Source organism: Rhinopithecus roxellana, chromosome 5, assembly GCF_007565055.1.
Source record: "Rhinopithecus roxellana isolate Shanxi Qingling chromosome 5, ASM756505v1, whole genome shotgun sequence".
In the NCBI taxonomy this organism is placed as follows: Eukaryota; Metazoa; Chordata; class Mammalia; order Primates; family Cercopithecidae; genus Rhinopithecus; species Rhinopithecus roxellana.
This window is the reverse complement of record NC_044553.1, coordinates 131,934,858-131,947,287: the sequence shown is the minus strand read 5'-3', so window position 1 is coordinate 131,947,287 and position 12,430 is coordinate 131,934,858. Positions and strand designations below refer to the sequence as shown.

Here is a 12,430-nt window from a genome sequence, read left to right as displayed (position 1 = left end):
TTAACTTGAAGATAGATAGAGACAGATATGTTCAAGGTTATTTGTTGCAGCATTATTTATCATGGTAAAATCTTGGCTACTACGTGAAGTGTCCAAGTGTAAGAGATTGGTTAAATAAGCAATGATACATCCACCTAGTAAAATACCATCAAGCTATAAAAAAAAATTCAAGACAGATCATTATGGACTGTTATGAAGGCCGGGCTTTTTTTTTTTTTTTTTTTTTTTGTTGTTATTTAGTTTTTATTTCATAATCATAAACTTAACTCTGCAATCCAGCTAGGCATGGGAGAGAACAAGGAAAACATGGAACCCAAAGGGAACTGCAGCGAGAGCACAAAGATTCTAGGATACTGCGAGCAAATGGGGTGGAGGGGTGCTCTCCTGAGCTACAGAAGGAATGGTCTGGTGGTTAAGATAAAACACAAGTCAAACTTATTCGAGTTGTCCACAGTCAGCAATGGTGATCTTCTTGCTGGTCTTGCCATTCCTGGACCCAAAGCGCTCCATGGCCTCCACAATATTCATGCCTTCTTTCACTTTGCCAAAGACCACATGCTTGCCATCCAACCACTCAGTCTTGGCAGTGCAGATGAAAAACTGGGAACCATTTGTGTTGGGTCCAGCATTTGCCATGGACAAGATGCCAGGACCTGTATGCTTTAGGATGAAGTTCTCATCTTCAAATTTCTCCCCATAGATGGACTTGCCACCAGTGCCATTATGGCGTGTGAAGTCACCACCCTGACACATAAACCCTGGAATAATTCTGTGAAAGCAGGAACCCTTATAACCAAATCCTTTCTCTCCAGTGCTCAGAGCACGAAAATTTTCTGCTGTCTTTGGAAACTTGTCTGCAAACAGCTCGAAGGAGACGCGGCCCAAGGTCTCGCCGTCGACGGCAATGTCGAAGAACACGGTAGGGTTGACCATGGCTAGGACTACAAGAACTCAAACAAATATACAAGAAAAAAACAAACAACCCCATCAAAAAGTGGGCAAAGGATATGAACAGACATTTCTCAAAAGAAGATATTCATACAGCCAACAGACACATGAAAAAATGCTCATCATCACTCGCCATCAGAGAAATGCAAATCAAAACCACAATGAGATACCATCTCACACCAGTTAGAATGGCAATCATTAAGAAGTCAGGAAACAACAGGTGTTGGAGAGGATGTGGAGAAATAGGAACACTTTTACACTGTTGGTGGGATTGTAAACTAGTTCAACCATTATGGAAAACAGTATGGCAATTCCTCAAGGATCTAGAACTAGATGTACCATATGACCCAGCCATCCCACTACTGGGTATATACCCAAAGGATTATAAATTATTCTACTACAAAGACACATGTACACGTATGTTTATTGCGGCACTATTCACAATAGCAAAGACTTGGAATCAACCCAAATGTCCATCTGTGACAGACTGGATTAAGAAAATGTGGCACATATACACCATGGAATACTATGCAGCCATAAAAAAGGATGAGTTTGTGTCCTTTGTAGGGACATGGATGCAGCTGGAAACCATCATTCTTAGCAAACTATCACAAGAAGAGAAAACCAAACACCGCATGTTCTCACTCATAGGTGGGAACTGAACAATGAGATCACTTGGACTCAGGAAGGGGAACATCACGCACTGGGGCCTATCATGGGGAGGGGGGAGGGGGGAGGAGGGAGGGATTGCATTGGGGAGTTATACATGATATAAATGATGAATTGATGGGTGCTGACGAGTTGATGGGTGCAGCACACCAACATGGCATAAGTATACATATGTAACAAACCTGCACGTTATGCACATGTACCCTAGAACTTAAAGTATAATAAAAAAAAAAAAAAAAAAAAGAATTTCCTCGGCGGCAGCGTCAGCAAAGCCGGCCGGGCTTTTTTTTTTTTTTTTTTTTTTTTTTTTTTTTTTTTGAGACGGAGTCTGGCTCTGTCACCCAGGCTGGAGTGCAGTGGCCGGATCTCAGCTCACTGCAAGCTCCGCCTCCCAGGTTTGCACCATTCTCCTGCCTCAGCCTCCCGAGTAGCTGGGACTACAGGCGCCCGCCTCGTCGCCCGGCTAGTTTTTTGTATTTTTTAGTAGAGACGGGGTTTCACCGTCTTAGCCAGGATGGTCTCGATCTCCTGACCTCGTGATCCGCCCATCTCGGCCTCCCAAAGTGCTGGGATTACAGGCTTAAGCCACCGCGCCCGGCCCGGCCGGGCTTTTTATAGAAACAGGGTCTCACTCTGCCCAGGCTGGAATGCAGTCACATGATCATAGCTCACTGTAGCCTTGAACTCCTGGGCTCTAGCGATTCTCCCACCTCGGCTTCCCAAAATGCCAGGATTACAGGTATGACCCACCACGCCTGGCCTCCAAGAAATATTACTAAGTGAAAAAAGTAAAGTGCAAATGATCATATGTAGTATGCTACATTTGTGTGAGAAAGGAAGGAAAGTAAGAAAACATACATATGGGCCAGGCTCAGTGGCTCATCACACCTATGCTCCTAGCACTTTGGGAGGTCGAGGTGGATGGGTCGCTTGAGCCCAGGAATTCAAGACCAGCCTGGGCAAAAAGGTGAAACCCCATCTCTACTCTAAAAAATACAAAAATTAGCTGGGTGTGGTAGTGTGCACCTGTGGTCCCAGGTACTCAGGAGGCTGATGTTGGAGAATGGCTTGAGTCTGGGAGGTCGAGGCTGCAGTGAGCCGTGATCATGCCACTGCACTTTAGCCTGGCCAACAAAACAAGACCCTGTCTCAAAAAAACAAAAAAAAGTAAAATATATATATATATATATATATGTGTGTGTGTGTGTGTGTGTGTGTGTATGCTTGTTTTTACTAAAAGAATCAGGAAACATAAACCAAAAACAACAAAGGTGGCTACCTATAAGGGATGTAGGGAAATAGGTGGCAGTGATATTAGGAGTGAAACAGGGGGCATGGTGGCTCACACCTGTAATCCCAGCATTTTGGGAGGCTGAGGTGGGCAGATCACATGAGGCCAATAATTTGATATTAGCCTGGCCAACATGGTAAAACCCCGTTTCTACCAAAAATACAAAAATTAGCCAGTCGTGGTGGCGCCTGCCTATAGTTCCAGCTACTCGGGAGGCTGAGGTGGGAGAATCACTTGAATATGGGAGGCGGGGGCTGCAGAGAGCTGAGATCGCGCCATTGCACTCCAGACTGAGCTAGTAAGTCTTTTGTCATATGCTGATGGATCTGTGTATGTTTAGGTGCATACATTCAAAGTGGAGACTGTCTTCAAGTATGCTCCATGTTTTCCTTTCTACAGGGCCTTTTTGAGTCTCTTACATACATATGCACAGCTCCAGTGTCAGCTAGGCATGTGTGAATAGGTTGGCCCCTCTTTGGTCTCCACTATGCATGCGTTCTGCCCCAGCTAGGAATATGCTTGCCCCAACCACAACAGGCTCATAGAACCAGGCTGTTGGCCTTCTCCTGCTCACCGGCCTCAGAGAAGTCACTTCCATTGACAATAGCTCTAAGCATTGACATCGCCCACTGCTCCAAATAAAGCATCACCCTTCCATCACAGCAAAAAAGCTGCCAGTCTTCATAACCTGCCCTGCCCTGGCAGAACCTCCACATATTCAGCTGGAGTGGTGGTAGGGAAATGGGAGTAGCCCCAGGTCAGAATACCTCAGATCCCTCTGATTCTTACCTAAAGTTCAGTGTTCAAGCATAAATGCTTCTCATTGTTGTATGCTTTTGGTCAATTTCTGGAGCACAAAAGGGTTGCTTATGCTAATTTTGTCCAGCTTTATAGCTGTTTTTTGTTTTCCTAGTGGGGGTTGATTGGATGTACCAATCTCCTCACTTGGTTATTATGAGAAATCTGTTTGTTTATTTTATGAACTCCAAATAATTTTAGAGAAAGACTTGACATTTCTGTGCGACTCAAAAGAGACATTGTCACAGCCAGACGTGGTGATGTATGTCTCTAGTTCCAGTTACTTGGGAAGTTGAGACAGGAGAAACACTTGAGCCCAGGAATTTGGGGCTACAGTGCACTGTGATGGTGCCTGTGAATAGTCACTGCACTCTAGCCTGGGCAACACAGCAAGACCCCATCTCTAAAAACCATAGAAATAGTAAAATAAAAATAAAAGGGGGAGTAGTATTGTAAAAAGAAAAAAAAAAGGCATTGGCTTTAAAAATTTTTTTCTGAGAAACTCTGATCTAATTAAACTCCCTCATTGTACAGAGAAAAACAAAGAAAAGTTATATTATTTACCCAAGATAGAATAACTTGGTTAGTTTTTAAAATAGCAAATTAAGCTATCTTATTTTCTTTTTTTTTAATTTTTATTTTTTGAGATGAAGTCTCACTCTGACACCAGGCTGGAGTGCAGTGGCATGATCTCAGCTCACTGCAACCTCTGCTTCCTGGGTTCAAGCAATTCTCCTGCCTCAGCCTCCCAAGTAGCTGGGACTACAGGCGCCTGTCACCACGCCCAGCTAAGTTTTGAATTTTTAGTAGAGACAGGGTTTCACCATGTTGGCCAGGATGGTCTCCATCTCTTGACCTCGTGATCCGCCCACCTCAGCCTCCCAAAGTGCTGGGATTACAGGTGTGAGCCACCGCATCCCGCCTATCTTATATTTTCATAGTGGTGAATAAAGCTACCCATCCTAGAATATTTTTTCCAATTTCTTTAATTTGCTGCCATCTGTTGATCACCTCTGTCTTTCTTTTCATGTACTGTTTCTATGGATACATGTCCAGGACTTGTATAATAATTGTAGGGGTGGAAAGGTGTGATATGCCTGACACTCCCATAAAAACAGACAAATTAACAAGAGAAAAAAGCATAACAAATTTATTTAATCAAGATGGGGTTTTTGTTGTTTGCTTGTTTTTTTTTAAACAGAGTCTCACGCTGTTGCCCAGGCTGGAGTGCAGTGGTGCAATCTCGGCTCACTGCAACCTCTGCCTCCCAGGTTTAAGTGATTCTCCTACCTCAGCCTCCGGAGTAGCTGGGATTACAGGCACCTGCCACCATGCCCAGCTAATTTTCGTATTTTTAGTAGAGATGGGGTTTCACCATGTTGGCCAGGCTGGTCTCGAACTCCTGACCGCAGGTGATCTGCCCACCTCGGCCTCCCAAAGTGCTGGGATTACAGGCATGAGCCACCGTGCCAGGGCTAATCAAGGTTTTACAAGATACAGGAGGACTTCAGAAATGAAGACCCAAAGACCCAGGGAAAATTATTTTTTTCTTTTTAATTTTTTATGGAGACAGAGTCTTGCATACTGCCCAGGCTGTTCTCAAACTCCTGGCCTCACACAGTCCTCCCACTTCAGCCTCCCAGAGTGTCGGAATTACAGGCATGAGCCACTGCTCCCAGCCTCTTACTCATTTTAGAGCCATAGTGCCTAGCATAATCTTTGACATATATAAAAAGTACAAGATATATTTGTAAATTTAATGGAAAATCTGGGGCTCGTCTCCTAATTCAAGTTGTCTGCATTATCTCAGTAAGACTTTTAAGCTCTGTGATCAGGGTTTGAAAAGCATTAGATATGCTGAGTGCAGTGGCTCACACCTATAATCCTAGCACTTTGGGAGGCCGAGGTGGGAGTTTCATTTCAGCTCAGGAGTTTGAGACCAGCCTGGGAAACATAGTGAGACCTTGTCTATACAAAAAATGAACAAAATTAGCCAGGTGTGGTGGCATGTGCCTGTAGTCACAGCTACTTGGGAGGCTGATGTAGGAGACTCGCTTGAGCCCAGGAGGTCAAGGCCGCAGTTAGCTGTAATCACCCCACTGTACTCCAGCCTGGACGACAGAGCGAGACCCTGCCTCAAAAGAAAAAAAAGGGGGCAGGGAAGAAAGAAAGAAAAGAAAACAAAGGAAGGAAGGAAAGAAGGAAGGAAGGAAGGAAGGGACGGAGGGAGAAGGAAGGAAGGGAGGGAGGGAGGAAAAAGAAAAAAAGAAAAGAAAAGAAAAAGAAAGGGAAAGTATTCGATAACCAGTTGAGAAAGGAACTGAGATCAGAAATTCAGTTCTGCATCTTCTTTGTGACTTCTCATTCATCTCTGGGTCAGTCATAGAGTCTCTCTTGTCTTAATTTTCTCATCTATGAAATGGCTACCCCTCTATTTATCACCAGTGGTTTTGAGAACCTTAATCAACATTTAGGAAATAATATATAATCCTCATAACATGAGACCCATCATTGAAAGACTATACCATTATCATGGCCTATTTCATTTTATCTGGATTTTTTTTAACTAAGTTGGTTTTATATATTGATGTGAATTTCTATGCAGCACTATTGTTAAATTGAGTGTTGATTTTCACTCCCCAGAGAGTTTTCTCCTTCAGTAGTGGAAAAAGGAAGTGTACATTATTGCAATAATAACACTCTTACTTGTGATCTGTCATTTCACAAGATCCTTTTTTTTTTTTTTTCTTTTTTGAGACGGAATCTTGCTCTGTCGCCCAGGCTGGAGAGCAGTGGTGTGATCTTGGCTCACTGCAACTTCTGCTGCCGGGGCTCAAGCATTTCTCCTGCCTCCTGCCTCAGCCTCCTGAGCAGCTAGGATTACAGGCGCGTACCACCATGCCCAGCTAATTTTTTTTTTTTTTTTTTTTTAGTAGAGATGGGGTTTCACTATGTTGGTCAGGCTGGTCTTGAACTCCTGACCTCAAGTGATCGGCCTGCCTCGGCCTCCCAGAGTGCTAGGATTACAGGTATGAGCCACAGCACCTAGCCTCATAAGAATCTTGAAACAGGAGTTGGGCTAAATTACGGCTTAGAGGAGAGACATTCAGAGTAAAAGCATGAGCTGTAGGAACAACCTTAGCTGCTGTCCTTTGCATTTTCCTTTTTCTACGTTCAATTCTTGAGAACCCAGGAGTAGATAAGCCCTAGCATCATATACATTCAAACACTTCTTTTAAATATGATAGCTGCTGTTTCTCCTCCAGCTGCTCCGCCAAGCCTATGAGACACCCTTCTTATAGTCCAGGGGGGACTTCCTGATATCCGTCCCTAGCTATTCCCTTTTTCTTGTTGGCTACTGAAGAAATAGTAGGCAAGAGCTTGTGGTTTAGGTGAGCTGCCAATCCATACCTCAGCGTGCATTCTCATCAACCAGTCTCAATTGTGATGACTCTTGGCACTTGCAAAAGCTCTTTAATTTCCGTCTCCCATTGATATTTGCTACCATGCTCTCTTGCTGTGGCCAGAATTCAGTCCTAAGAAGTTACCACATGTGACTGGGTGGTATTTTGTTAAGTAATAACTTTATTTATATGTATACATCCATATGATGATGTAGATACACATCATAAACACTACTCTATGCCATATATATATAATATATATGTATGTATATATATCTGCACATGAGTAGTTTAAATTCCTTGACATAAAAACATATAGAATTTGGGCACAGTGGCTCATGCCTGTAATCCCAGCAGTTTGGTAAGCCAAGGTGGGAGGATCACTTGAGGCCAGGAGTTCAAGACCAGCCTGGGCAACATAGTGAAACCCTGTCTCTACAGAAAATCCTTAAAAATATTAGCCAAGTGTGGTGACACACCCCTGTAGTCCCAGCTACTCAGGAGGCAAAGATGGCAAGATTGCTTGATCCCAGGAGATTGAGGTTATGCTGAGCTATGATCGTACCACTCCAGCCTGGGTGACAAAGCAAGGCCCTGTCCCCCCAAAAAAACAAAAACAAAACAAAAACATACAGAATTTCCATTTTTATATATATACATCTATATCTATATCTATATATTTTTTTTTGAGATGGAGTCTCGCTCTGTCGCCCAGGCTGGAGTGCAGTGGCACGATCTCGGCTCACTGCAAGCTCCCCCTCCCGGGTTCCCACCATTCCTCTGCCTCAGCCTGCTGAGTAGCTGGGACTACAGGTGCCCACCACCATGCCCGGCTAATTTTTTGTATTTTTAGTAGAGACGGAGTTTTACTGTGTTAGCCAGGATGGTCTCGATCTCCTGACCTTGTGATCCGCCCGCCTCGGCCTCTCAAAGGGCTGGGATTACAGGTGTGAGCCACCTTGCCTGGCTAATTTGTGTACTTTTAGTAGAGACGGGGGTTTCGCCATGTTGGTCAGACTGGTCTCAAACTCCTGACCTCAGGTGATCCACCCACCTCCACCTCCTAAAGTGCTGGGATTACAGGCATGAGCCATCGCACCCACCCTTCCCCATACATTTTCTCCCCTCATGTTCCCATATCCAAAACACTCTGGTCCCAAACATTTTGAATAAAGGATATTCAACCTGTAGTATATAGTATATATTGTACATATTACATAATATGTAAAATAGATACATTCCCATCATTTGTCTGTACCTTATCTCCAGAAGCCCCAAACCCTATTCCTTTCCATAGCTGAGGATGATACCCAAATCTGGATCATCTGGCCTCTTCCTTGCGTCTTATATTTTTGAGAGACTCCTGTGCATACATACATACATAAAATTGTGTTTCTCCTGTTAATGTCTTATGTTAATTACATTCACAGACCAGCCAAAGAGCCTAGAAGAGTTGAGGGAAGCATGTTTCCTTCCCAACACTCACTGGTGTGCATGTGAACAACACATGTGTCACATGAACAGCAAACTCAGGTGTTTCACCACTTATCTGTTCACGACTATAGTCATTCTCCATTTCTTCTTCTTTTTTTTTTCAGGTTGGAGTGCCGTGGCACGATCTCAGCTCACTGCAACCGCCACCTCTCAGGTTCAAGGAATTCTCGTGCCTCAGCCTCCAGAGTAGCTGGGACTACAGGCACAAGCCACCACACTCAGCTAATTTTTTGTATTTTTAGCAGAGACAGGGTTTCACTATATTGGCCAGGCTGGTCTCAAACTCCTGACCTCAGGTCATCCACCCACCTCAGCCTCCCAAAGCGCTGGGGTTACAGACATGGGCTACCGTGCCTGGCCCATTCTCATTTCTTCTGATCTCCTTAATAAACACTGCTGTGAACATACCTCTTTCAGTTGATTTCATCATTTCACCAACCTGAACACAAACTCCATTAGGCTGGTATTGCAATAATATCCTCTGACAGATAGCATAGTGCCACTGAGATGTGTTGGGGTGTGTGGGAGGCAGAAGATGTACCTTGAACGGGGGAGGAGAGGGCTATGCAAAACAAAATCAGAAACGAAGATGAACTGAAAGGGGTGTCAAGTGCGACTAGTCTAAAACACAACGTGCAACCAAATCCTTGACAATAGTAGGAAATTACTTGCAGGGAGAACATTCAATTAAGCCACTATTTTCAGGAACTAGTTGAAAAAGGACTAATAAGCAGCCAACTGTTGAACATCATCTTGAGAAACAGCTAAATGACAGGTGCAGCACCAAAGCGGGTAATGAACACATGAATAAAGATGTAAGTGTTTTGTGTGTCTGAAGTTATATTGCTGTGAGTGAATTATTAAAGAGTTTTATAATTTAAGGCTCAGCAAGAAGAAACTCTTGTTAAGTAGCTCTTTAGGGGACAGTGGGTTTCTACTGATCATATAGTCATCCAACATGGCTCTCTATGTTTTTTTTTTTTTCTTTTTTTTTTGAGACGGAGTCTCACTCTGTCGCCCAGGCTGGAGTGCAGTGGTGCAATCTTGGCTCACTGCAAGCTCCGCCTCCTGGGTTCGCGCCATTCTCCTGCCTCAGCCTCATGAGTAGCTGGGGCTACAAGCGCCCGCCACCATGCCCAGCTAATTTTTTGTAATTTTTTTTTTTTTAGTAGACATGGGGTTTCACTGTTAGCCAGGATGGTCTCGATCTCCTGACCTCGTGATCCACCCACCTCGGCCTCCCAAAGTGCTGGGATTACAGGCGTGAGCCACCGTGCCTGGCCTTTTTAAAAATTATTATTTGTGTGTGTGTGAGAGAGAGACATAGTTTCACTCTTGTTGCCCAGGCAAGAGTGCAGTGGTGCAATCTCGGCTCACTGCAACCTCTGCTTCCTGGGTTCAAGCGATTCTCCACCTCACCCTCCCGAGTAGCTGGGATTACAGGTGCCCATCGCCATGCCTGGCTAATTTTTTGTATTTTTAGTAGAAACGGGGTTTCATCATGTTGGCCAGGCTGGTCTAGGACTCCTGATCTCAGGTGACCCACCCACCTTGGCCTCCCAAAGTGCTGGGATTACAGGTGTAAGCCACTGCGCCTGGCCAAGACTGTCTATGTTCTGTGGTGCCTGTGCTGCAACAGTTGCTGAAATCCTTGTCTTAGATGCCCGGTGCACACACAGTCCCCACATACTAAGCATATATGTACACACGGTACCTCACCTCTTATTGTAAAGAACAGCATAAAATCCAGCTCAAGGCATGTTGCATCATTGGAACACCTGAAAGCTTGCTGCTTTTTCTTCCTGGATTGACTTTATGAAAGTCAGCCTCCCTGGGCTACCTTTAATTCTGCAGCTTGTTTAGACCCAGAGGTCTGACAAGACTTTCCTTAAATCTAGATGCTTTGGTGCTTCCCAGGGGTCAGCTTGTGTGGGCCTGGTATACAGGTGGCCATGCTTGTGAGATCCATTGAACTTGTCTTTTTTTTTTTAAATTTATCTTTTTTATTTATGCCTCTGTAGGGGAGAAAAGTAATTATCTTTCTTTTTTTTTTTTTTTTTTTTTTGAGACGGAGTCTCACTCTGTCGCCGGGGCTGGAGTGCAATGGCCGGATCTCAGCTCACTGCAAGCTCCGCCTCCCGGGTTTAAGCCATTCTCCTGCCTCAGCCTCCCGAGTAGCTGGGGCTACAGGCGCCCGTCACCTCGCCCGGGTAGTTATTTTGTATTTTTTAGTAGAGACGGGGTTTCACCGTGTTAGCCAGGATGGTCTCGATCTCCTGACCTCGTGATCCGCCCGTCTCGGCCTCCCAAAGTGCTGGGATTACAGGCTTGAGCCACCGCGCCCGGCCAAGTAATTATCTTTCATCACTCATTGCTAAGTTCTTGGCTGACCCCCCTACAACAAAAGATAGATTAACAGGAAAAGAGAGATAATCTTTTCTGTCCTTTTTTTACCAGGTCCTTGGGAGAATGTAGGAGGTTTGCGATAGAAATGCAAGGAGGAGAAAAAGAAAGATTCAAGAATTTTACAGAAGTATCTTTAAGAACATTGAAGGGGGCCAGGTGCTCTCACCCATAATCCTAATTTTTGGGAGACTGAGGCGGATGGATCACTTGAGGCTAGGAGCTCGAGACCAGCCTGACCAACATGGCAAAACCCCGTCTCCACTAAAAATACAAAATTTAGCCAGGCGTGGTAGTGGGCACCTGTAATCCCAGCTATTCAGGAGGCTGAGGCAGGAGAATTGCTTGACCCCAGGAGGCGGAGGTTGCAATGAGCTGAGATGGCGCCACTGCACTCCAGTCTGGGCCACAGAGTGAGACTGCATCTCAAAAAAAAGATATAAAGTTGAAGGGAACGTATTTCCTTTAGTCCTGTTTTCCTGGCAGGGCCCCAAGGAGGTGGCAAAGCCCCAGAGAGGAAAGGAATTGGGGCCTTCAGTCTTGCAAACAAGTCTCATGTCTCAAGTGGGCGTAGAAACGAAGGTGTCAGCAGATCTGAAGGGGCTACTGGGAAAGGGACAATGTCTCCGCAGGGATCTTCAACAGCCAGGCAGGACTCACTGTAAGAAGGTCACCTTCAACTTGGAATTGGGTAAGACTGTGGAATCTTTTGCCTGATTGCAAGGTGCCAAACATTAGAAATGACCAAAGTTAAATATTTGCCTGCCTGTCTGACTGGGACAGAGAGGCAGCAACTCAACTGATATGGAAAACAAAATACCTGTTCTGCAGGTCTGGCCCTGGGTACTGAGACTGGTTTTCTCTGTGCATTCATCAGTGAAGTTGTGCAGATATAGCTCAACTGGAACTACATTTCCCAGAATTCCCTCCCCCATAGTGTATGAGTTAGGCTTGGCCACAAGTGAAAGACTGCATGTGATTTGGATGGCAGAAGTGAAGCAGTGGCCATAATGCTCTGAAAGCCTCACATACATTGTGACTGCCCTGCTGACTTCCCTTGGTGTGAGGCAGCAACTTGGCCCACCATTCCTCCAGCTCCCATCCCAGGGATGCTTCCTGGGATGCTTCCCAAATAAACTACTTGCATTCAAATACTTTTTTTTTTTTGAGACAGGATCTCTCTCTGTCACCCAGGCTGGAGTGCAGTGGCCCGATCATGGCTCACAGCAGCCTCGACCTCTCGGGCTCAAGCAATCCTCCTGCCTCAGCATCCCAAATAGCTCGGATTACTGGCATGAGCCACTATGCCTGGCTGATTAAAAAAAAAAAAAAAAAAAAAAAAAAAAAACTGTAGAGACAGGGTCTCCCTATGTTGCCCTAGCTGAGTCTCAAACTCCTGGGTTTAATCAATTCTCCAGCCTCA

General features: G+C 44.9%; 1 pseudogene across 1 annotated transcript; it reads right to left on the bottom strand.

Moving 5' to 3' along the window:
• Positions 1-229: 229 nt before the first annotated feature.
• On the bottom strand, positions 230-938 carry LOC104677554 (annotated as a pseudogene). Its single transcript, XR_750066.2, has one exon. The product of XR_750066.2 is annotated as a peptidyl-prolyl cis-trans isomerase A pseudogene (transcript).
• Positions 939-12,430: the final 11,492 nt, after the last annotated feature.